Below are 24,197 nucleotides of genomic sequence, written 5' to 3'. Positions count from 1 at the left end.
GGAAGAAATGTTTTGTGCAAAGTACCATATAAATTAACAAGGCATCCATATTTTGACCATTTCCATTGTATCTCCTAGTCATGAATGCCAACAAATGAGAGCATTGAATGCATGAGTTTATCAAGTTTATCACACATGCATCATACAAAGATGATTTTTTTTTCCCATCCCCCCTATCCAACTAGCTTGCATGCATGCTCTCAAACAAGTTAGTATTAGGAATTTGAGGATGTTCCTCCCAAGGGTTTAGTTGTACTTGGGATTGTGACAAGAATCATATAAGTCATTTAAAGAATATCATATCATCTATGAAAAAGAAAGAGAAAAACACACATGGATATGGTTGGCCTCATGGTCAATTCTATTCTCCCATCATGAACATCACTCCAAATCTTTGATGTTCTCATCTACAAATTTATGTGAATGCCACCACTGCCTTATGTGCAATGCATTTTTCTTTGCTATCTCACATGTTTGAGATACTTGCCATTTTTTGCACAATGCAAGATGCTGATTTTCTAAGGCTTGGAGGGATTAGCTTATTGGAATTTTTTACTAGACTTTGTTTCTAATAAAATAATCATGAATGCTCTCTCTCATCCAACACATTATTAGGGCTCCCCTCAAAGACTATCCTAATTGTAATCCAATTCACCCATGCTTCATCTATCGTGAGGTTAGCAAAGTCTGCTAGAGAGGGTGGCCACCATCTCTCATACCATTATTTGAGCATTCCCAAAAAAGAATATCCATGTCTACATCTTTTTCCTTTGTATCACATATGGCAATCACCATTGTGCCCTTAAATTGAGGAGACACCAATTTCAAGTAAAATTAGCATGAGACATGGAACATTACTAATTAATAATAAAACAAAATACCTTGGATCAAATAAAGAGTAGAACATTGTAGGCCATCCTTCAATTCTATGGGTGAAGTCAAAGTGCACCCAAGCCTAGCAAAGGTCCTTTCTTCCAGAGCAATGCATTCGATTTACTAAATCAACTCCTAAAGTAGGACCCTTGGTATACATTTTAAAGATGAAATACTTGTTTGTGGGTACACCTTGTCCACAGAAATGGCTTCCATGGAAAAAGGGAAACAAACATTTCTTTTATAAATACATAATAGCGTCAAATCCCTCTCCCACAACGAATGTGTCCCTTTTTCTCTCACTAGTAACAATGTTATTAAATCTGCATTAACATTCATAGATAGTTGATGATGATTGATGATATTAAATAAATAGAGTTTGTGAACAAATTTCTACTTTATACCATTCATTTTGCACCAACGGCATCAGCTCCTCCAAAAAATTATTTAGCTCCTAATCTCCAACAATGGCTTCATGTTGTTTGGTAGGTGAATCTAATATCAATTGCCTAGCCACAATCATTTGAATCCTCCTCATCCCATTGTTGCAATTTACCTCAAGCACAAACTTCACAAGACTTCTAACTTTCTCTATAGGTGCTACTTGCACATTATGACTATGAGTATGCACATGCAAGATCAAACTCAAACGCTCCATGTAGATATCCTTTGGAAAAATATAGTGCCTTACAAGAGCAAGTCTCGAGGTAATACATCATATTCTTACAAAACTGAAATTTAATGCTACATGTTTCCTTGCTTGTTGGATAACATTTATTGATGGGTCCATTCAAGTACCCATGAGAAAACATATTATTATGCTTAACACGGATATGTGTCTTGGTGACATTGTAGAAAGCCTAAACAATGACTAATGTGGGATATGCATTCAAGAAAGATATTGTCACGTCTTGTGTGGACCAAAGTTGCCCGTTATAATGTGAGATATGCATTCAAGAAAGATACTAGTCATGTGTCTTATGCGGATCAAAGGTGCCCATCATAATGCTAATGCATCCCATCCATCCTAGATCTAGAGCTAAATGTTGGTGACAAAATAAAGAAAATGTCTCCATTGTACTCACGTGGAAGATGAGTGACAAAATGAGCCCCTTGACTTGTGCCTAGTAAACCATTCAACTTCTTGCCTCCAAGACTATGAAAATTTGAGGATGTGCAAGCATGTTGCTAGCCAAGAAATCCATCTCAAGGTCAATAATCAACATTTTCTTAAAGGACTCCTCATTCTTTGAAGAATTAGAAAGAGAGATGAAGCTAAAATTTCCTACAACTGAAGGAGCAGCATTTGATTCAACTAGCAACTTCTCCTACTACAAAAGTTTGTTCACCTGTATTTGATCATGTTTTTGTGAATAAACTAGCTAGTGTTTAGATGATAGCAAGAAGTCAAAAAGGAAATATCACCCCCATCTATATCACTATGAGAATGAATCGTGATCATTTTGTAAGGGGCAAGGTTGACCATAGCATATACTTTGAATAGCCTAACACTAGGAGGGAGAAGAGATTGTAAGAAGAAGCCTATCTGAATTTTTCATTCCTTTAGAGACACAAACCACTCCAAATGTTGAGATCCAATAAACCACTCGATTTTAACTTCAATTATGGGTGAAGAAAGATAGATAGATACAAGTAAAGATTGAGTAGATGCAATTGTTGAGTGCAACCAAGGCAATACTCTTCACTATATTTTACTATGAGAAGAATTATTGTGTTTGAGTAAGAGAAGAATTGGAGAAAAAAGTTAAAACCCATTCAGTGAAAATTTTTCAAAAAAAAGAGAGAAAATGGATCACTAGAATCTTTAAGGAATAGATGGTGACAGTTGTAAAGTTGTCATCCTTAATGAAATTTCATAATACCCACCAATGAGTCTCAAGGAACCATGTCCAAGAACATGCATCATTTCTTGAATATGCAACCAATAGATTAGAGGGGGATCCAATAGTAGTTTTGCATACATTATTGCAAGTACATAGTTGGTTATATGTATTTTTGTGCAAAAATATTTTTCCTCCATTTCTCTCACATGAGAAAATATTAAAGGTTTGGTATCTCCATCTTTCTCATTTGCATCTTCATTCCATCAAGGTTTCTCTTTTTGTAACGTGCCCGCCCGAGCTTTCCTTGGCGGTACGTTCTTAGCAACCCATCAAGAGATGTCCTAAGAAGCACTGTCTAGGATTTTGATGAAAACCCTCAGAGTTTGCTAAGTAGGCTCGCTTGAATCTAACCTGCAATGGAAGTTTCAGCCGTTCCCATGAGGATCGACCTAAGTATTTCTGATCAAATCTATTACTAATGGCTAATTAATATTAGTCATTCAAGATTCTATTCCCTATAGGAATTTGCTAACTGAAATGGTGCACTTACATTGTGCTAGGTTCAAAGTGAATGAGAGAAGTATGACACTTTAATCCCTTCTACTCGAGGTTCTAAAGTGATGCAAGTCAGGCTCTCTAGTTTCTAATGGTCCATCAAGTGTGATTTTTATTCCTTCTTAGGAAAGCTCTCGGCTTACCAAGACCACCCAGTCATAGGTCTAGATCCGTTAGGGGTCCATCCTCCCACTTCCCTTGAGAGATTTGTTTTAGTTTCCTAATCACCTACCACTTTAGGTTCAACATATAAAAACACCTTTGAATGTAATATTTTCATAACTAAATATTAATGACTATAGATCCCGCGCAAAAGCAGTTCAAAGATTTCTCCCACAACAAAAAAAAAACCTTGGCCTAAGTGCTTCATCCTTGCGCATTATCAATACCATGCCCGTGTGGTGCATATGAAACCCTGGCTTGAAACTGCAAGCCACCGTAGGAATCCCCTTCAAGGGACAAAAAAGATAATTAATTGATTGCAAAATTTTCTTAAACTCCCTCCCCTTCACCCGTTGCATGGCGGGGAGAGGGAGTATGTATTGGAACTTGTGGAGGGGCTTGAGGAGGAGGGCATGCACCCTGCCACTTGTGTGGCCACCCCCCTCCCAAGCTTGAGGGGAGAGGAGGAAGGGATCGTGCTGTTGCCGTCGCCGTGAAGGAGACTGCCCGTTGCCTATCTGCCTACCGCTGCCATACTTCCGCGCCGCCAGGCTACTACCGCCACCACCAACGACATCATCATCATCACCATCATTATCAATATCATCATCATCATCATCATCATCATCATCATCTTCACCATCATCATCCTCTCTAATCATCCTCTCCACATCATCTCCCTATCTCTTCCAGAAGGTTGGAAGCTTCTATTGAAGCTTCTCTACGCCTAGTTCACATGTGCCTCCCAGTTTTTTTAAAACCGTGTCTTGCAAGGCCTATTTCCTATGCAGAGAAGGAAGTCTCGAGCAATAGAAACTCCGGAACTCATAAGGGGTGCCAAGGGGGAGTTCGCTGAGTCAAAATCTATCACGTCAATGGCTCCTAAGCAAAAGTCGAGAGGAGCGCACGCGGGAGCTTCCACCCAAAGTATGAGAGTGGACAACGCCCCGATATTGAATGCCTAGGTTGGGATAAGCAATAAAAGAAGGATTAAATCAATGATGTATTCATTGGCATCTCGTCATGAAAGAATGGTGCATCCATGCATAGAGTTCTTTTATTAAATTTTGAAATTGGGAAGGGATGCATCTTCATTAAGATACTAAAAGCTTGAATTCTGTAATATTCCCAACCGTGAATATTGACTTCCCGCACACTGCGTACCGTAAATATTGACTTCCCGCACACTGCGTAAACCTTGTACAAAGGTTATCCCACATATTGGATCCACCGGCAGTATAATGTGTAACCTGCACGTGAGAAATCGAGACCATTCGCATTGGAAAAAGCAAGCCGAGGTTCAAAATCGAAATTCCCGCGTAAACACCCTCTTGGGAGGGGCAATTTTGAATATTCAAGGCAAATTTTTTTACTTTAATCCCTTTTCCCCAGCCGATGCATGGCTGGAGAAGAGGGAGTGTGGGGGGATGGCCCATGGATGAGTCGTGGCCTGCATGGGAGGGGGGGAACCCATGCACTGGCCACGTGTGTGAGGCCTTCTCTTCCCTCCCCCCCCCTTGCCTATATGAACTCCTGTTAGGGAGAGAAGAGGAAGGAAAAAAGGGCTGCGACAGACTGCTTGAGGAGTGAGAGGAGGGAGAGGCTGTCAGACTGTAGGAGGTCGTCGTATGAAAGGAGGCGAATCTGGGACTATCGTGGAGAGGCGATGGAAGGAGCATGAAGGAGGGAGACGGAAGAGTTGTTGTCGTTGACTCTTGGGAGGAGGAAGTCACCATTGGGCCTGCCGTACGCCGCCTGAGGATCGATAACCACCACTAGCACTGCCACAAGCTATCACGCCGCCACCATCCCCAGTCAAACCACCCTTCTTCTGTACGCCGATCGATGTCATCTTATACCACGTGGTATCGTGGTTGCTGCCCGTGATCAGAAGCTCCTAGAAGCTTCTTATTAGGAAGTTTCTAAGGGGGCTTCCCTAAGCCCCCTTCCCATTGGATCCTACACAAGCAATCTCTACCCCCCGGGATTCAATCCCCCTTTCCCATTCCTTTCCCACACAACCCATATTAGCCCGGTTTAAGTCCCCCCTTCTCGTGGATTCCCAACACAAGTCCCTTTCCACCAATCACCCATAAGCCTCCTAGGCTCGGATTTAAAGCCCTTCACACTACATTTCCCCCATAACCCCATCCCTATCAACCCCCCGAGGTCTTTGTAGAGAACAAGAGGGTTCCTTAACGCCCTTTCACACAGATCCTCCATAAGTCCATTTTTCCCCTAGCTTTGAAGAGGACGCCTATAAGGCCCTTCCTACCAAATCTCCCATAAGGCCTCTAGGGCCAGATTTAAAGTCTCCACTCCTGCAAGGTCCATCACAAGATCCCTTTCACGAACCCTCTCTTTTTCCGAAAGAAAGAAGGCCCAAGCTCCGAATCCCAAGGCCTTCCATAAGCTCCAAGTCCCATATACCCAAATCCTATAGGCCCAGGTCCCACAGGCCGGCCTTTTAAAGATCCGAAGTTCCATGAAGGTATCTCCTGCGTACGAGGGAGAAGGGCAAGATCTTGAGGCTGCATACCAAGGCGAGTAAATTTATAGACCGCGAAGGCAATTCGGAAGCCAAAATCACGCCTACAATGGGCCCCAAAAAGTCACAAGACGCGCCTGCGGAAGGATCTTCTCCTAGTACTTACATGGATATTTCTCGGAGTCCACAAGTCCAGGTTTTATCTATTTGGATTCCACACAAAAGCATTGATTTAATCACGATAACATCATGGATTAGGAAGCACTCATGCATGTTCAAATTCAACTAGTCAAGCTAAATGCAATTGGAAAATGAATTGGCTATTTGAACATTTACTAGAAATAGCTTAAGATATGAAAATTGATCATTGGTACGTTCAAGGGAATGAACGAAAAAGAGCATAAGGTGTCTATGCATTTGTAGGACCTTATCAGTAAGTTTCCTTTTGTGCATTCAAAAGTGACGAGCCTAGGACAACTGTTACCTCATTACAAGGTTGAAATTATTGAGGTACACCTTTTTACTAGGCATGGGAAGATTAATGGCATGTCACATTTTTAGATAAATCTTCCTTGTAATGATTCATGAGGAAAAGTTAACACTCGTAAGATGTTATTCGAAAAGAAATAGAAGAGCACGAAAATGATCTATGGACTTGCCAGTGGCATGTAAAATGGAATAAGTTAACACTAGCTTTAGTTTTGTATGAGCTTCATTGACTACACTGTAGCTAGGAGAAAGTTGCGTATTGCATAGTCGTCATGCAAAAATGTCAGTCATCAGGAGCCGCATTTAGGAAAGGTTGCATGGTTTATCAAAGCATGAGATTCTAAAGTGTAGACAACCAGGTTGTAGGCATGATTATTTGATGTAAGTCCTAGTAGGACCTAGGAAAGTTAGTGTCCAGATTATCAGGCATTTTTACTTTACCAAGGAAAGATAGGGTTATTGTGAACCATATGATGCGTAGAAGCAATAAATTGCATGTTTACATGTATTGGTGTAGTTGTAACTATTTTTCCTCCTTTAGATCTAGTTTATTATCTCTAGGAAAGGTTCATCCTTGTCGCAAGACAAGTATATTGAGTTGTCTAAATCACCTATCCCACAAGGGATTCATATGGACATAGTTCAGTCGATATGACAAATATCCCAAGTGCTAGCTAGGGTTTAGCGCGATAAGGAGTCGACCTAGTTTTACACTTGTCGCCAAGTCAAAACCCTCAAACCCAAAGATCATACCCACATTCAAGAAATGTTGAGTCAATTGGATGCTCATGCATAAAATGATCTAAGGTTTCTATCCTAAGGATCACTCGTTCAAATGGTGGAACTCCGACTAAGTTGGAAATTCCTAGGACCGTGGGCCAATATAATTAGGAATGGGTTGGGTAGGAAGACACCCTGAACCCTGCTACTCGGCTGGAGGTAATTTCGTGACCAGAAAACGCCATTCAATGGGTGAAATGATCCTGTGGAATAGATGCAACACATGTGCAAAAAGTTGCAATATCGTATAGACTTGTGATTTGTCCACAAGAGAGTTTGTCATTTCTTGAAATGAGGTTGGCAAGTTATTGCGCAAATTTAACTTACAAGAGGATGAGTAATCATCCTGTTACATCACCTTTCTTGGGGAATAATTGCCAAGAAAAAGGAGAGTTAGGTATTTGCCTGGAAGCAAATGACCAATCAATAAATTGAAGCGACAGGGTCGCCAGGATTTACTATTAATAAAACCTAAGGTATTGGTTAAGTTGGGTTAACAGGGTATGGCCCTAACCCAAGGACAAAAGGGTGAACAAACAAACCCTTGGGGATCTTGCCAAGTCGCAATTGATCCCAGATCGAATGCGGGTTGCATTCGGAGAGAAGGAGTCACTCCTTAACAGTTTGCCAGCTAAACGTCCACTGGAATTGATTGTGCTTGTAACAGTTTAGAAAGCACTGTTTGCATTGTTTTCTCAATGAACTAAAGGATGAAAAGATATCTAAATACTTCAGGTTGAATGCCTGAAGGGAGAGGCAGCTTCAGTTACCCCCGACTGCCTGCCTGACCCTAACCAAGGGGGTTGTTGACCGCGCCGGGAACGTGGACCGAACCCGCCGCGAGAGGTCTCTCCGTTGAGCTCTACTTGGAGCAGGAGGACGCTTGGGTGCTAGGGGGGGCTCTGGCCGTAAATCCCTCGCCTTCCGGGCCCTGCACAAGAGGCTAACGTGACTCGGGATTGGATCTCGAGGCCCGCATACTAGTCTACGGGCAGAAGCTTGGAATAGTGATCCCTGGTGGATTACTGGATAGCCTTCGGGCGGATTATGAACAAGCCTACGGGCGGAACTCCTTGTATTTCAAAGATAAAAGGATAAAATGATAATAAAGAATTTGTTTGACATTGTTTTTCTATGTCACGTGATAAGATTACGTGAAGGAACCAGTGCTTAACAGGGGTAATCAAAGAAGCTGTTTGTTATATGTCAAATTAATGTGGTAGGTAATTACATAACTAAAACAAACCGAGGAAAGTGCGGAGGATGGACCATGGGTCCGTCCTATGGATGGGTGGTCCCGGTTAGCCGGGAACTTTTCTCAAAATCTTGGACGAACAGAAGGATGATCATCGCCACTGAAACAAATAACGAGAACAATGACTTAGAATTACCTATTACCCGATTCACGCTGTTTTAGGGAAACGGAATGGGACTATGCCTTATGGCAGAGAGGTCGAGCCTTGCATCCCTCTCGTTTCCCTTTCTCCTTGAACCAAGTGCAGCATGAATCCGCTTCAGGCCAGGCGTTTCTGCGTAAAGTAGTTTGATCGGGCCTGACGCTAGTTACTGCTAGCTAATGACCAAACAAGAAAACCTAAATTCAGGTCGATCCTAAGTGGGAACGGCCAGGATACTTCCGCTACGTGGCAGACGCGGGAAGACCTAGATCGCAAGTCCCGTAACATTCCATGGGAGTGCCGGGCGGAGCTTTCTAGACATCCTTTCCGATGGACTGCTAAGACGTGTCCGGGATGATTCTGGGGGACACGTTACAAATTCGATGCATAAGACATAGGGTTTATAAAAATAGCTCTGAATGTCAATCAACGTCTCATAAGGCAAGGAAAAGAAAGATCACTATAGATCCTATAGTTGCATAAGGCAAGAGGTCTATGGTCTTGAAATTGCATATTCGCATGGAACAATTCATCTCATACATCTTGCAGTTACTTACATCTTTTAGGGGAGGTACTCGCAAGTTTAGAAGAAAGTATTTGCATCTTTAAAGGGAATATCATCTTTAATCATGGGTTGGTTAGATCAACTGAGTAATTCACGTGAAACTAAGTAGCTTACATGAAATTCATAAAGGCATGACTAGTTAGTATATGACGGTCACCTCAATGTGCTAGGTAGGGTTAAGTTATGTCAAAATTCTGCCTAGTATCACACTTAGGGCACCGATTTAATGTTTCCGATCTCAAAGGTCCTACCCACATCCACGAAATGTTAGGATTATTTAAACTCCGTGAAAGAATGATCTAGGGTTCTCACCCTAAGGATCAGTTGACCAAATGCTAGACCTCCGTAAGGAATTTAGGGACCCTAGGGCCGAAACATTTATCAACCTAGTAGGGTTAGGGTTTTGGATTGGGTCAATAGAACTCCCAAGCCCTTATCTTGATCAAAGGTATTCTTGATCAAGAAATACCGTACGAAGAAAGATATAATCCCATAGTTAGATATTGGCACCTATCCCATGCAACAAGCCGTAACGTCGTATGCTCTTGTGTCTAAATCACAAAATGGTACCGCTACACCTTAGATCAAGGCTAACAAGTTCTAATTACAAATTATCTTCTCTAAGAATTGAGTAGTTGCCCTACTACAACACTCCCTCTTGGGAACTGTCTTGTCAAGTTTAGGGCAATAGTGAATTACCAAGAAGCAATTTGACCAACCAAGTTAGGACAATGGGGTTGTCCAGGATTTATTGACCATAATATAAGGAAACCTGCAGAAGTGGCGGTTTGGGTCAATAGGGTATAAACCCTAACCCAAGGAAAAAGGGTAAACAAGCAACTCAATTTACGAAACCCTTGGGATCTTGCCAAGTCTAGATTGATCCAGGATCAAATGCTGGAAGTATTCGAGGAGAAGGAATTACACCTTAGCAATTGGCTATGCAAACGACCATTGGAATGCTTGTGATTGTACACTTAGGTGCACTTTTTGTACTTCTTTGCTCAAGGAACTAATCCTAGAAAAACAACTAATGCTTCAGGTTAAAAGCCTAGAGGGAGAGGTAGTATTAGTTACCTCCGACTGTCTGCCTAACCCTATCCAAGGGGGTTGATAGCCGCGCTAGGTACGTGGACTGAACCCGCCACGAGAGATCTCTCCGTGGGTGCTACTTGGAGCAGAAGGACGCTTGGGTGCTAGGGGAGAATCTGGACGTAAATTCCTTGCCTCTTTTGGATCCTGTACAAGAGGCCAACGTGACTTGAGATGGAATCTCGAGGCCCGTATACTAGTCAACAAGCAAAACTTGGAATAGCGATCCGTGAGGATTGCTGCGATAGCCTTCGGGTAGGTTATTTGATGTATTCCAAAGACTATGATAAATAAAGATCAAATGTTGGAAAAAAAAACTTGCTTGATATTGTTTTTCTGTGTCAATGCTTAAGTTACGTGAAGGAACTAGTGATTAACTTGGTTAATTAAGGAAGCTATTTTTGATTATCAAACTAAATGTGGTAGGTAATTAGATAACTAAAGCAACCCAAGGAAAGTGTGGTGGATGTGACTCTAGGTCCATCCTACAGAAGGGTGGTCCCAGTTGGCCGGCGACTTTTCTCAATGGAAATTGATAGCGAGGTAACAATGACCTAGAATCTATAGAGCTATAGTCTCGATTTATGTTGTTTTAGGGGAACGGAATGGGACTATGCCTTACGGGCAGAGAGGTCGAGCTTCGCATCCCTCTCGTTTTCCATTCTCCTTGAACCAAGTGCAATATAAATCTGCTTCGACCTTGATGTTTCTACGCAAAGTAGTTCGACGCTAGCTACCTCCTAGGAACTTGACTATTAGAAAAACCCTGATTCAGGTCGGTCCTAAGTGGGAACGGCCAGGTGCTTCCGCTTCGAAGCAAACTCGAGAAGACCTAGATCGCAAACCCCATGACATTCCTTGTGAGTGCCGGGCAGCACTTTCTAGACTCTCTTCCCGATGGGCTACTAATACGTGTTGTCCTGCAAGTGGACAAGGGGACACGTTACAGTTGGTATCAGAGCGAACCAACAAAATCTAATATTTACAAGGAAACTTAATGAGGGAAAGTAGAGCAATGTTGCTATTAAGAACATTTCCTTACTTACTTATGGATGCTGGCCTACAGAGTCACGAAGCATGGAACAAATTCTTGGTGTTCCAGGTTATGTTTATGACTACAATGTGTGCTTCGGATTATCGAGGGAGGCTATGCATGATGAATATTCTAGACCACATCTACAATCCTTCACCCCTGTACGTGGAACGTAGATGGATGGGTGAATCAAGAATATATTACATAGTAGCCCACTGACTTGCGTACCTTCAAACAAACTTGAAGAGAATCAAGTGGATGGAGGATTTGAAGATCGTGATGATGTTCATCTTTGTTGAGGCTCACGCCAACACAACCCTACATGTCGGCTATTGGAAGGTCAAGCAGAACAAGTATGTGTATGAGGAAGTGACTCAAATAATCCATGCCAATAGAATTAAGATGCTGGGACATTATGAGAAGAACGGGTATCAAAGGAAAGGATACCCCAAGCTTCCTATGACCTATCAATTCCTGAAAATCCATGACCCCTCTCCATATTATTACTCAGTCCCCGTGGCCGAATGTAACACAATCTTATTTTCCCCAAAGTGATGTGCCAATCAGCTTGTTCTACCTTCCCAAAATAAATGTACTCAAAAAAGGGCTATGCCCACATGAATGAAATAGATTTTTATCACTGACTGTCTTGGTTGTAAGTGTTGGTAAAGGAGTTAAGTGATTAGGTCACTTGGCTAAAAGCTAAACTGGGCATATTAAAGTAATGTGAGAAATGTTTAGTAAGTTTTTAACATAAAGAATCTTATTGCCCAGGCACAACCTCAAGTGCAGATTCCTAGTCCGACCCATGCACCAAGTACAGCTATAATTCAGCAGAAGAAGTTCCTTCTTAAACAAATCAAGCCACTTGAATTCGATGGAAAGGGAAGGACCGTCCAAACTGACACGCTGAGGTTTGGATCGAATCCATGGAGGATTATTTCGAGGCAGCAGGAGAACTGCACCCGTGAACCAAGCAATGCTCACCAAACTGAAGCTTACCGGCAAAGCAAGACTTTGGTGGAAACAATGGTGCAGAGACCAAGAGATCTCGGAAGGGTCAGTTACCTGGGAGAAGCTTAAAAAAGCTGTGCGAGGGAGATATCTACCACCTGCCTACCGCACACAGAAGATGAACGAATTCTATGAATTAAAGCAACTTGGACTATCCTTGGATGCATACTATTCAAAGTTCATCTCTCTCTTAAAGTACGCACCACAAATGGATATGACACAACAGGTGTCAAAGTTTTGTGCTGGGTTAAATCCACCCATAAACACCCACTTGGAATCAATGCATCCAACGGACCTACAAGACATGCTCATTCGAGCTGCGCCAATAATACAAGAGGTGCAGACCAAGCCAAGGAATAATAGGACTTGGTATTACAGGGATCAGAACAAGGGAACGCTTAGGTCTCAGGCCAAGAGAGCGCAGGGCCAAAACCAGGGACAAAGGAAGAAAGCTAGGGCAAACACAGTTAACAATTTCGTTCCTACACAAGGTAATGGCCGCAATCTCCGTTGCTTCCATTGCAACGAGCCTGGTCACTTTAAAAGACAATGTCCCAAGCTTAGCAGAGGACAACGTCAAGGGCCATTTCAAGGGGCCAGGGACAAAGGAAGAAAGCTAGGGCAAACACAGTTAACAATTTCGTTCCTACACAAGGTAATGGCCGCAATCTCCGTTGCTTCCATTGCAATGAGCCTGGTCACTTTAAAAGGCAATGTCCCAAGCTTAGCAGAGGACAACGTCAAGGGCCATTTCAAGGGGCCGTCCATGGCCAAGGAGCCACCGTCATGGCCAGAGGGAGAACCTCCAGTGTTGCCAATAAGGAGCTGGGTGATGAGGAAGATCCATCCATGGAAGCTAACATTGAGAGGGCAACGGTTCATGCTGCTCTTCACAAGAAAGGGCCAAATCGCCAATTCTCAGTGATTCAAACTCCATCGGATTATCAAGAAAAAAGCTTAAAAACCCTGATTGATTATGGCAGTACACATTCCTTCATTTCACCAGTCTTTGCAAGAAGATTAGGAATAGCCACAAAAGATGCACCTACCTTACTTGTGGAATTAGCAAATGGTTGTGAGATCTCTTATACCAGGCAAACTGCTAAGGTGAAATTCCTACTCGGGAAAGTCGACTTCGGTAAAATTCAGGGTAATGAACCTAGGTGTCCACAAATGTTTGCTCGGAATGGATTGGCTAATACCCAATGATGCCCACATTCACTGTGGAAAGGGCCAAGTCTCCTTCCGAAATTCTAAAGGGGAACTAGTCACAACTCAAGGAGAGGCTGGGAAGCCAAAAATTCAATTGGCCAAAGCAACATGGATAATAAAAGGAGTTAGAAAGGGGCTACCTATCTATTTGATTAAAATAAATAAGCTAGATCAGAATCAGGAATCTAGGGAAGAACCTTCATGGTTAAAGGAATACACTGACATATTTCTTGAAGAGCTGACAGAACTTCCTCCTCAAAGGGAAGTCGATCACGAAATCAAGATGGCGCCAGGAGCTGCACCAGTTGCAAAGAGACCATATAGGATGTCCATCCCGAAAGCAATTGAGCTGAAGGAGCAACTCAAGGAACTGTTAGACCAAGGCTACATTCGTCCTAGCAGTTCGCCATGGGGAGCTCCAGTGTTGTTCCAGAAGAAGAAAGATGGAGCACTTCGACTATGCATTGACTACAGAGGGTTGAATCAATCGACCATTAAAAACAAATACCCCATTCCAAGAATAGATGAACTTCTTGACCGTCTTCAAGGTGCGAAGATCTTCTCTAAGATAGATCTCAGGTCTGGATATTATCAGATAAGGATCAAGGAAGAATATATCGTAAAGACTCCATTCAGCACAAGGTATGCACTTTGAATTCCTAGTCATGTCATTTGGGCTAACAAATGCTCATGCTACCTTCAACATGCTAATGTAGGATATCTTTAGGCCCTATCTTGATGATTTCATACTCGTCTTCTTTGACGATATCCTAGTCTACTCCAAGCAGGAAAAAGATCATGAACCCTAGCTTTGTATTGTCCTCGAAACAATGAGAGCACACAAGCTTTATGCCAAGAAGAAGAAGTGTGCATTTTTCAAGTAACAGATTGAATATCTTGGATTCATTGTATCAATAGAAGGAATTTCAGTAGATCCGTTAGAGATGTTTTGGAATGGCCAACACCAACTACTGTCAAAGAAATACGTAGTTTTCTTGGATTGACAGGATGGTACAGGGTCTTTATCAAAAACTATGCTTTGATTGCAGCGCCCCTGACTGATCTACTAAAGAAGCAAGTATCAATTGTATGGTCACTTGCTGAACAGACCAGCTTTGAACACAATATTAGTGAGTTTGGGAATCTCCCAATTCTCATTTTTTGAATACTATAAAGGTGGCACACGGATAACATGCCCATAAGTTTCTCAAAACCATATAATGTGACCTATCATTGGAAAGTGCTTGAAAAATGGAATCTATTGGGCTATAGAGCGCTCGATTTGGAGTTATAGTATTCAAGTTATGAAAAATCCAAAGATTTGACCATGTGTCCCAAACTTATGGAAAGTTCCCATATTCCCGAGAATGGTGTTTTTGACAAACTAAAGCAAAGCTTGGTATCAACACCCATCTTGAAACTTCCTGATCTTAGTAAGGAGTTTGAAGTGATAACTGATGCTAGCACACTTGCCTTAGGATGTGTGTTCATGCAAGAAGGTCATCCCGTAGCATACTCTTCAAGGAAACTAAAGAGCCATGAAAGGAACTATGCTACCCACAATCTAGAGCTGTTGGTTGTCATCCATGCTCTCAAACTTTGGAGACACTACATACTGGGTAATAAATTTACCTTAGTGATAGACCACAAGAGTCTTAAATGGATTTTCACCCAAAATGAGCTCAATATGAGGCAACGTCGATGGATTGAAGTACTGGAAGAATATGACTTTGAAATCAAATACCAGCCTGGAAAGGAGAATGTAGTTGCCGATGCACTCAGTCACAAGACATTTTTGAATTCTTTGATTTTGCAAGATCCATCAATAACAAGATCTCTAGCCACAAAGGTATGCATGCCAAACAACCCAATTGATCTAGCTAGAGAAGAGGCATGCCATGACCCAACCTATCAAAAATTGCTAAGGGAGATCCCATCAAAGATCAACACCGGAAGCTACAAGCAAAGTATCAAGAATTCTCGATCAATAATGGACTTGTCTACTATAGGACAAGATTATGTATCCCGGTAAGTCAATCACTCAAGCAGAAGATACTTTGGGAATCCCATGACTCCCCTTTCTCAGGGTATTCTGGCTATGCCAAGACCCTTAATGCGATCAGAAAGAACTATTACTGGGATAGGCTCAAAGGTGACGTTCTCAAATATTTCACGGAATGTTTGTCATGCCAACACATTAAGGTTGAATATGTCAAAATGCCAGGGAAATCGCAACCACTTGACATTCCCCAAATGAAATGGGAATTCATTAGTATGGACTTTGTTGTTAGCCTGACCCAAGTTCAAGGAGGATACAACTCCATTATGGTTGTGGTAGATATGCTCACCAAGGTTGCACAAATTACCCCTGTTAAGACAAACTATAAAGCCTCAAACATTGCAAGGTTATTCATCAAGGAAATATTCAAACTGCATGGGTTGCCCAGAAGAATCATTAGTGATCATGACTCCCTCTTCACATCACACTTCTAGAGGGCTATCTTCAAGTCCATTGGGACTCAACTCTGTTTCAATACAGCTTATCATCCCCAAACCGATGGTCAAACAAAACGAGTCAACCAAGTCATTGAAGATATGCTTAGGGCACACTGCTGTCGTGAACCCAAAAAGTGGATTCAATACTTGCCATTGGTTGAGTTTTCCTACAATGCTTCTTACCAACAAAGCATTCAGATGTCCCCTTTCCAAGAATTGTATGGGCACGATTGTCGTACTCCTTTAAACCTTTCAGATCCAACCTTAAGGGTTGAAGCTTCAAAGCAGATGCTGGAAGATATGGATGACCAAATTAAATCAATAAGATAGGACATCCAAGCTACAAAGGATAGACAGAAGGCCTATGCAAACTTGAAACGTCGAGACAGATCCTTCGTTGAAGGTGATATGGTCTTCATTCGCGTACATCCAAAGAAGAGTTCCCTGTCCTTGGGTGAATGCAAAAAGCTAAGTCCAAGGTATTATGGACCCTACAAGATTCTCAAGTGCCTAGGGCCAAATTCTTACAGACTTCAACTCCCTAAAAACCTAAAAGTTCATAATGTATTACATATCAGTCTATTGAAACCCTAGTCACGTGCTTGATGATCAACAAGTTGTAATGCCTATCCAAGGAGTCCTTGAGCTACTGCCTGACAGGATCTTAGATGTTAGGGAGAGGCATTTGAGATCCAAATGTTGAGAATTAGCAATCACACTCACTAAACAGCCTCTTTGTATGGAGCCTCAGGGTCAAGGATATGTAGGCTAACTTATCCCATATGCACAATGGTGCCTACTGCAGTTTCCTACTTTCCTATAAAGCATTTTACTTGCTTCCTTTCTTAATGCAATGATAGTACTCTTTTCTTTTCAGTGAAGTGTCAATGTCATTATCCACATACACAAGATTGTGTTTATGAGTCCAATTCTCAATCTTGGAACCTAATTCACTTGTGTAACAAACAGTGTCTTTGTCTTCTCCATCATGAGTCCACACTTCTCATTTCATCCTCCATAGCTTCCGCTCTTGCCATGCTCTAGATCCCGCATTTCTCACATGGTATCAGAGCCCAGTTGGGCATGGCATTGCTTCTCTAGCCTCTCTTGATTCCTCTCAACCTCAATCTAGCTCAATGTCAGCTCATGACTTCATCTCCCAACTCTACTCTCACTGAAGCTTCCATGGCAGCCATAGCCAGCAGCACCCTGTCAGATTGAGCTGCTTATATCTCACTCCACAGGTCAAATCTCTTGGAGCTTCCTTCTGGAAAAGTATTCCCCAACTCACAAAACTTCCATGTATCACATCAATCTAGGACATTGGACCATCTGGAGCTTAGCATTGTGAAAATCCTCAATCTCTGCTCAGTGTCTGCCATAGCCAGACAGGACCTACCTTACTTGGAGCTTCAATAACTCCTCAATCACGCCATTTCAGCCCATGATTTCTTCTAAGGTTTTGTTCCTCTTCTCAAGGCGCTTCATCCTGGCACGAAAATCGACTACATTACTGCGCCCTGACCTCAGCATTGCGGAAATCACGCAAAACTGTCCTGAATTGCGCCGAATCTGTTCGTGCCCTCTGCGTGCTTCATACAGCCAGCAATCTTGACGATTATGATAGGGCTTTGATAGCCCATGAAGTCAGCTTCCTAGGCATGTAAAAATTTTTGAAAATGATCAAGTATAGCTCCTGCAATGTTGAAAAAACCAGGCCCCTGTCTCAGAAACCCTAATTCCACCATAGCCAAAATTTCTCAAGCTTTCTTTTTCTCAGTTTTTCTTTCTCCTGACACTTAACCCATGTCTCTGTCACTCTAATCCATTGATCCAGCATCAAATCAAGGAGGGGAAGGACCTGAGAAGATTGAAGAACGACCTAACGACCCCAAACATGAAGAATCAAGAATCAAGCTCAACATCAACACTGACATAGTGTGTTTTCACACTGTCACTAATTGTGTCTCTTGACACACTGCATTCTGCTCTTCTACTGATAAAATCTCAGAATTCTGGTGTTGATTTGCTGCTCTTGCAACCTCAACATGGGAAAAGACTCTCCAAATGCTCGATTCAAAGGAGTTGGGTTTCACACCTGGCAAACCCGCATCAAGCTCATCTTGATGAAAAAGGGTCTTTGGGCCATCACAAATGGCAAAGAGAAGAAACCTCGGGACGCGGACCTTGCAACTACTTGGCAAAATAATGATGACAGAGCCCAGGCCATTATCAAACTAGAGCTAGACGACAGTTATATCCACCATGTGGATAACTATGAGACCTCACAGGATACATGGAAAATACTTGACACCCTGTTCGGTGCACAATCTAAATCATCAAAGTATGGTCTCCTGATTGAGTTTTTCAAGCTTGAAATGAAGTCCAGCACATCACTTGCCACACATCTTAATTACATGGAAGGACTCCTAACCCAACTTGCAGGAATCAACATTAAAATGGATGAAGATGTTTGCATCGGTGTTCTACTTAAGAGCTTGCCTCCTGAATATAATAATGTATCAACAACTTTAATCAACATGCCAAATCCTGAACTTGTTGATATCCAGGCATCACTGTTAGAAGAGGAAAAGAAGCTAAAAACTAAGGAAGAACCAAGTACCTCTAGAGATGAGCATGCATTATAAGTTGGCAACAGGTACAAAGGCAAGAAGGATCAGCTCTTCTGTGACTTTTGCAAAAGGACCGGACACACCGAGAAGTTCTGCCACGCAAAAAAGAGATCCCAAAAGGCCTATCTAGTCGCAGTCAAAGAAGAAAAAGAAAATGGAGCAAAGGAAGAAGAAGATGAAGATGAAGACCACCAGGATCGGAAGGACAAGACTCGTCAGTCCTTGTACTCTCATAATTCTGATAGACTGTTTTAAAAGCCTTGTACTTCCTTGCCCTAATGCTTCCTGCCATAAGCTTTGTAAACTCCTTATGTAACTTGGCATTACAGTCCCTGTACACTTTGTGAGGCCCCTGTTACAGCCTCTAGATGTCCACCATGTTTATGGTACCCACACTTAGCCTTTTTTTGCGATAGCCTCTGGTGTTTTGCCATGTCTGTGGTATGCCCACACTTTGCAGGTGGCTCTCATTACAGCCTCTACACACTTTGTGCCTTTTCTAGTTGTGATTGAGGAGGGGTGTTGAGAATCAGCAATCACACTCACTAAACAGCCTCTTTGTATGGAGCCTCAGGGTCAAGGATATGCAGGCTAACTTATCCCATATGCACAATGGTGCCTACTGCAGTTTCCTACTTTACTATAAAGCATTGTACTTGCTTCCTTTCTTAATGCAATGATAGTACTCTTTTCTTTTCAGTGAAGTGTCAATGTCATTATCCACATACACAAGATTGTGTTTATGAGTCCAAGCCTCAATCTTGGAACCTAATTCACTTGTGTGACAAACAGTGTCAGGGTGGTCCCGGTTGGCTAGAAACTTTTCTCAAAGGAAATTGACAGCGAGGTGACAATGACCTAGAATCTATAGAGCTATAGTCCCGATTTATGCTATTTTAGGGGAACTAAATGGGACTATGCCTTACGAGCAAAGAGGTCAAGCTTCTCATCCCTCTCATTTTCCATTCTTCTTGAACCAAGTGTAGTATAAATCCGCTTTGACCCTGATGTTTCTGTGCAAAGTAGTTCGTTTGGGGTTCGACACTAGCTACCTCCTAGGAACTTGACTATTAGGAAAACCCTGATTCAGGTCGGTCCTAAGTGGGAACAGCCAGGTGCTTCCACTTCAGGGCAGACTCAGGAAGACCTAGATCGCAAACCCCGTGACATTCCTTGTGAGTGCCGGGCAGCGCTTTCTAGACTCTCTTCCCGATGGGCTGCTAAGACATTGTCGAAGGGTTTTAGAAAGCCAAGTCGCGACCACTGAGGACTTTGAATAATTTCAGGATAGAAGATTCAACATATGAATAATCCTATTGATCAATTTTCCACGCAGCAACAAGTTCCAGACGATTTTGTTTTATGGTTGTGAGTGTATTCCTTCAGATTTCATGACAGCATTACAATATGAATGGATTATGGCATCTTCACATGGCTCTTGTAAGTTTTGTAAAGCTGAATAATGCTTGACACCTCAAACTCCAACATACATGTGAATGCAGGAAATAGCCAAAGGTGCCCAGCCACCCTGGTCAAACTTGACAAGCACAGATGAGAAGAAGACTAGTTCAACGATCAAGCAGACCGAAACGAAAATGAGTATCAATATGACATTCGTCCGCCATACTAGGAGCATGACGAGAGGCATAAGTATGGTTGTCACAAGCATCACAACCACAACAGCAATTCCGTAAGCATTTCCAAGTTGAACAGTTGTCTGAAAACCTGCTGTCACGATTATGCACAGTACCATCAGTATCCAGTTGATTTCTGGAATGTAAACTTGACCTGGAAAGTTATTAGATGTGTGAACCACCTTCACCCTCGGGAAACAACCAAGTGCAACTGATTGCTTGATGATAGAGAATGTGGCAAAAATAGTTGCTTGGCTAGCAATGATAGCAGCAATTGTTGCGATCACAAACATGGGCCAGTAAAGTGGAGATGGAATACAGTTGTAAAATGCATGTTCCACACCATCAAGATTTTCGGATAGGAAGGCAGCTTGTCCAATATACGAGGCAAGCAAGCACGGAAACACCAAAAATGCGAATGCAACAATAATCCAGCTGACAGACAAACCCTTTCCAATCTGAGTGTTCTTTCATTGACTTCTCATTTGGAGTCCCTTTAATACCTGAATAGGCAATGGTGAGAAATGTCCTAGATCTGCATATAATGCTTCAGTCCCAGTTATGTTGAGAAGTATGCCTCCTAATGACAGCCAGCTTTGCAGTGTGTGTGTTGTGAAGTATCGCACCAGATAAACAGGTGAAAATGCTCTCAACACCGAAAAGTCGTGCTTGATTATATTGTAAAGTCCAATGGAACCAATCGCTAGAAACCAAATTAGAAGGGCTGGGGCGAAGAACCAACCAACTCTGTCTGTGCCAAAACGTTGCACACTAAATAGAACCACTAAGATGGCACATGCTATTGCTATGACGTGATCATTTTTCATCTGTGGATACTCAACTTCGATCCCAGTTACAGAAGAAAGGACTGAGATTGCAGGTGTGGCTAACTACAGACAGTAGACGAGACAACGTTCTAGAAGAAGAAGCAGAAGTAGGATCGATCCAGAAGAAGACGAGATATGGATCTTTAATAGTGTCTCCGCTTTCCTCCTTTTTGTGCTCTTTTTCTTTAATCTTGCTGAGGTTCCAATTACAAAGTAAGAAGAGAAGAGGGATGTAAGATCGCCGCCATTGCCACTGTCAGCGTCAACGAGAAAAGCCTTTCACGCCAAGTGGAAACAGCACAGAAGAAGAACACCCACATCCTCTCTCTCCTCCTTGTGGATCTCTCAGAATTATCAATTTTTTTTTCTTTCCTCTCCCGTCGATCCTCTTCAGAGCTTCCCTCTGATTTCCTTCAAGTCGAAGCATACTCCTTGTCGCAGTCGCAGAGAAAAAAAACAAGTCTTTTTCTGTCCAGCCTCCTTCTTCCGCATTAGTCTATTTTCTAACATTCGTCACTATTCCCCCCCAGAGTGCCGTTCTTTTCGTTCATTCTGCCCCCCAGGAAAAACCAGAGAGGCCTCCCTTTTCGCTCCCCTTTTTCAGGATTAGTGGCCCTTTTCTTTTTTCAATACATACGCAGATTGTGCCTATCAAAAAGTAGCCTCCTTCTTCATAAATGGAGAGTGATAAGGATAGCACAATCTCCAATCAAAGATTAGCATAGCATGTACACAACTTGCCCCTTCAAGACAGATTAAACAGTGCTGTACTGCCACTTGAAGTAGCACTATTACTTGTCGTGGGGGGGAAGGGTCCACTAAAGTAATCAAGACGATGAGGCCTATAGAAGCCGAAACATGCTACCACTATGCGTATCCATCTTGGTGAAGTGGGCAAAACAAACACCAGCAACAACAATGTGCACCAAAAAGAACCCACCTCGCACACACAATCTCACCAATTGTATGTACTGATGATGTCTTCCGTTTGATTTCAATGGCAAATACTCCAAAAAGGCACCTGAATTGTCGTCTCACTCGCATACCACAAAGGGCCATTGACACCATACTCCCATGTAACATTAGAGCTTTGCAAAATAGTAGCTGCCCAAGTCCACTGTGATACAATGACACTCACAATCAAGCCTGTCTTGATGCTCCTACTAGTTGTATTGCACCATTCTGAGGTGTGCTAAACATCAAGCAAGCTCTCACATTTGGCAAACATATCCACCAATGTACTTCGACTTGCATCTCTTGGAATTAGTTTAGTACTTCCTCACAAAGCCCATATTCGGCATATCTTGAAATAAGTGTAGCCCATGAGATTGCATCTCGAGTTTCCAATCTATCAAAAACTCCCTGTTTTTCTCCATCTTCGGCATAGAATGAAAGAGCAAACATAACAACTAAGTATGTACAAAGTATCAAATCACACACACGACTTTTGGGTGGTTTCACACCTCGAATGCGCAGCAATACGACAACGTGTCCTGCAAGTGGACAAGGGGACACGTTACATTGAATTATCTCTTAATACAAATTCATTACACCCTTTAATTCATGACACAAAAATAGAGTAAAGCAATTCCTTCTCAATAGTTCATTTCATAAAAATGACTCTTTACAAACATTTTCTTATTCAAAGGTATTATTCTCTCCTATTTTTGTTCCCCAACTAGTATTGGAACCTCCAAGACACAGTTTGGAAATCGAGGGGTAGTTGGCAGTTCGTAAAAGCCTAAGGAGTTTATGACCAGAGCACCCTAGTATCCTCACCTCCTCCTTGCCGACTAGAGCTCCCTACGACAAGAATTCTTGCGCTATGATTAGTCTAAGATCATTAATGTGAAACAAAAGAAAAACCCCTTGGAGTAGGTTTAATTCACGTTGGTCTTGGGGAGGTCTAGTGCCATCAAGAACACTACCTCAGTCAGTGTTCAGTGCTCATCGGAATACTACCTCAGTTGACGATCTGTACTCAATCATCATCTTTTAGCCTAATGATTTTAGGAAATATCAATACCTAGCTTGCAATCACAAACATCTTATTTTGAATGCATTATAGATAAACTTTTAACAAGTTTATTTTCAAGACAAATCTTTTCTTTCCAAAAATAGTAACATCGAGACAAATTAGCATAAGTGGCAAAATTAGCGTAAGTGGCAATACCTTCCAATAGTCTTCCTAGATTCCCCCTTCCTCACTATCTAGTTTGGATTGAATCTAAAAAAGAATTGCCTACTTGAGACTAATTCCCTTGGAATTTCATGGATCCTTGCCCGCAATAAAAGAAAATCTTGGTTAGTTTAATTACAAATAGTGTCCTTTGGCAATTTCATCTCAAGGTCTCATATATACCGAGGATTAGCATCCATGATTACCTATCATAGGTTTTGTTCGATCGGCGCAAATCAAAAACATTAAATATTTTAGGGACATAGTACCTTCCTTGTACTTTCTTAGGTTCATCTTGTAAAGACCCAAGTTACCCCTTGAAATTTGCGGTTGAAATTTTCTTTAAAAGATTATATGCAAGAAATGAATAAAATCTTATTTTTACAAATGCAACTTTTATTACCAATTCATGGGATGATGGCTTGCTAGGTGTTTTTATTTTAAAAAATAGTACATGAGAATCCATAACACGTGCTTGGTTGATGGTATTTGCAGCTTCATTTGTAATCCCCATACTTGCCATTTCATTTGTACTAATTGTGTCTGCAGCATTATTAGCATCTTCTACTTCCGCGACCTTCATAACTTTCTTCTTTGAGGCCATGGTCTTTAATCGTGAGATTGCAAAAGGGAATTTTGGCGAAGGAGCTTGGGGGTAATTAGATTAATGAATTTTGATTCACAGGGGAAGGTGATCACCAAGAATTTAGAAATTTTGAGAAGAGTCTTGATTCCACAGAAATAGGATAGAAGGGATGGAGGGTTTGAATTCAAGAGCTCGTGGAGTATCCTCCTTGTCTTTGTGACCAGAGTTCCCCTCCTCATGGTTCTCTTACCCCACTTCCTCTCGCTCTATACTCATGAGAAGGGCCTCTCCCCTCTTGCTGGGACTGCCCTCAATGGTTCCCCATGCCTCGTATATAT

The 24,197-nt window shown here is 42.0% G+C and overlaps 1 pseudogene; it reads right to left on the bottom strand.

Moving 5' to 3' along the window:
- Positions 1-20,107: 20,107 nt before the first annotated feature.
- Positions 20,108-21,094, bottom strand: LOC148021684 (potassium transporter 11 pseudogene; annotated as a pseudogene).
- Positions 21,095-24,197: the final 3,103 nt, after the last annotated feature.

The sequence above is a fragment of the Lygodium microphyllum genome, chromosome 17, assembly GCF_053477565.2.
Source record: "Lygodium microphyllum isolate KBCC chromosome 17, Lygodium_microphyllum_v1.1.10, whole genome shotgun sequence".
NCBI classification, from domain to species: domain Eukaryota; kingdom Viridiplantae; phylum Streptophyta; class Polypodiopsida; order Schizaeales; family Lygodiaceae; genus Lygodium; species Lygodium microphyllum.
The sequence above is the reverse complement of the archived record's forward strand: the minus strand, read 5'-3'. Positions and strand labels throughout refer to the sequence as shown.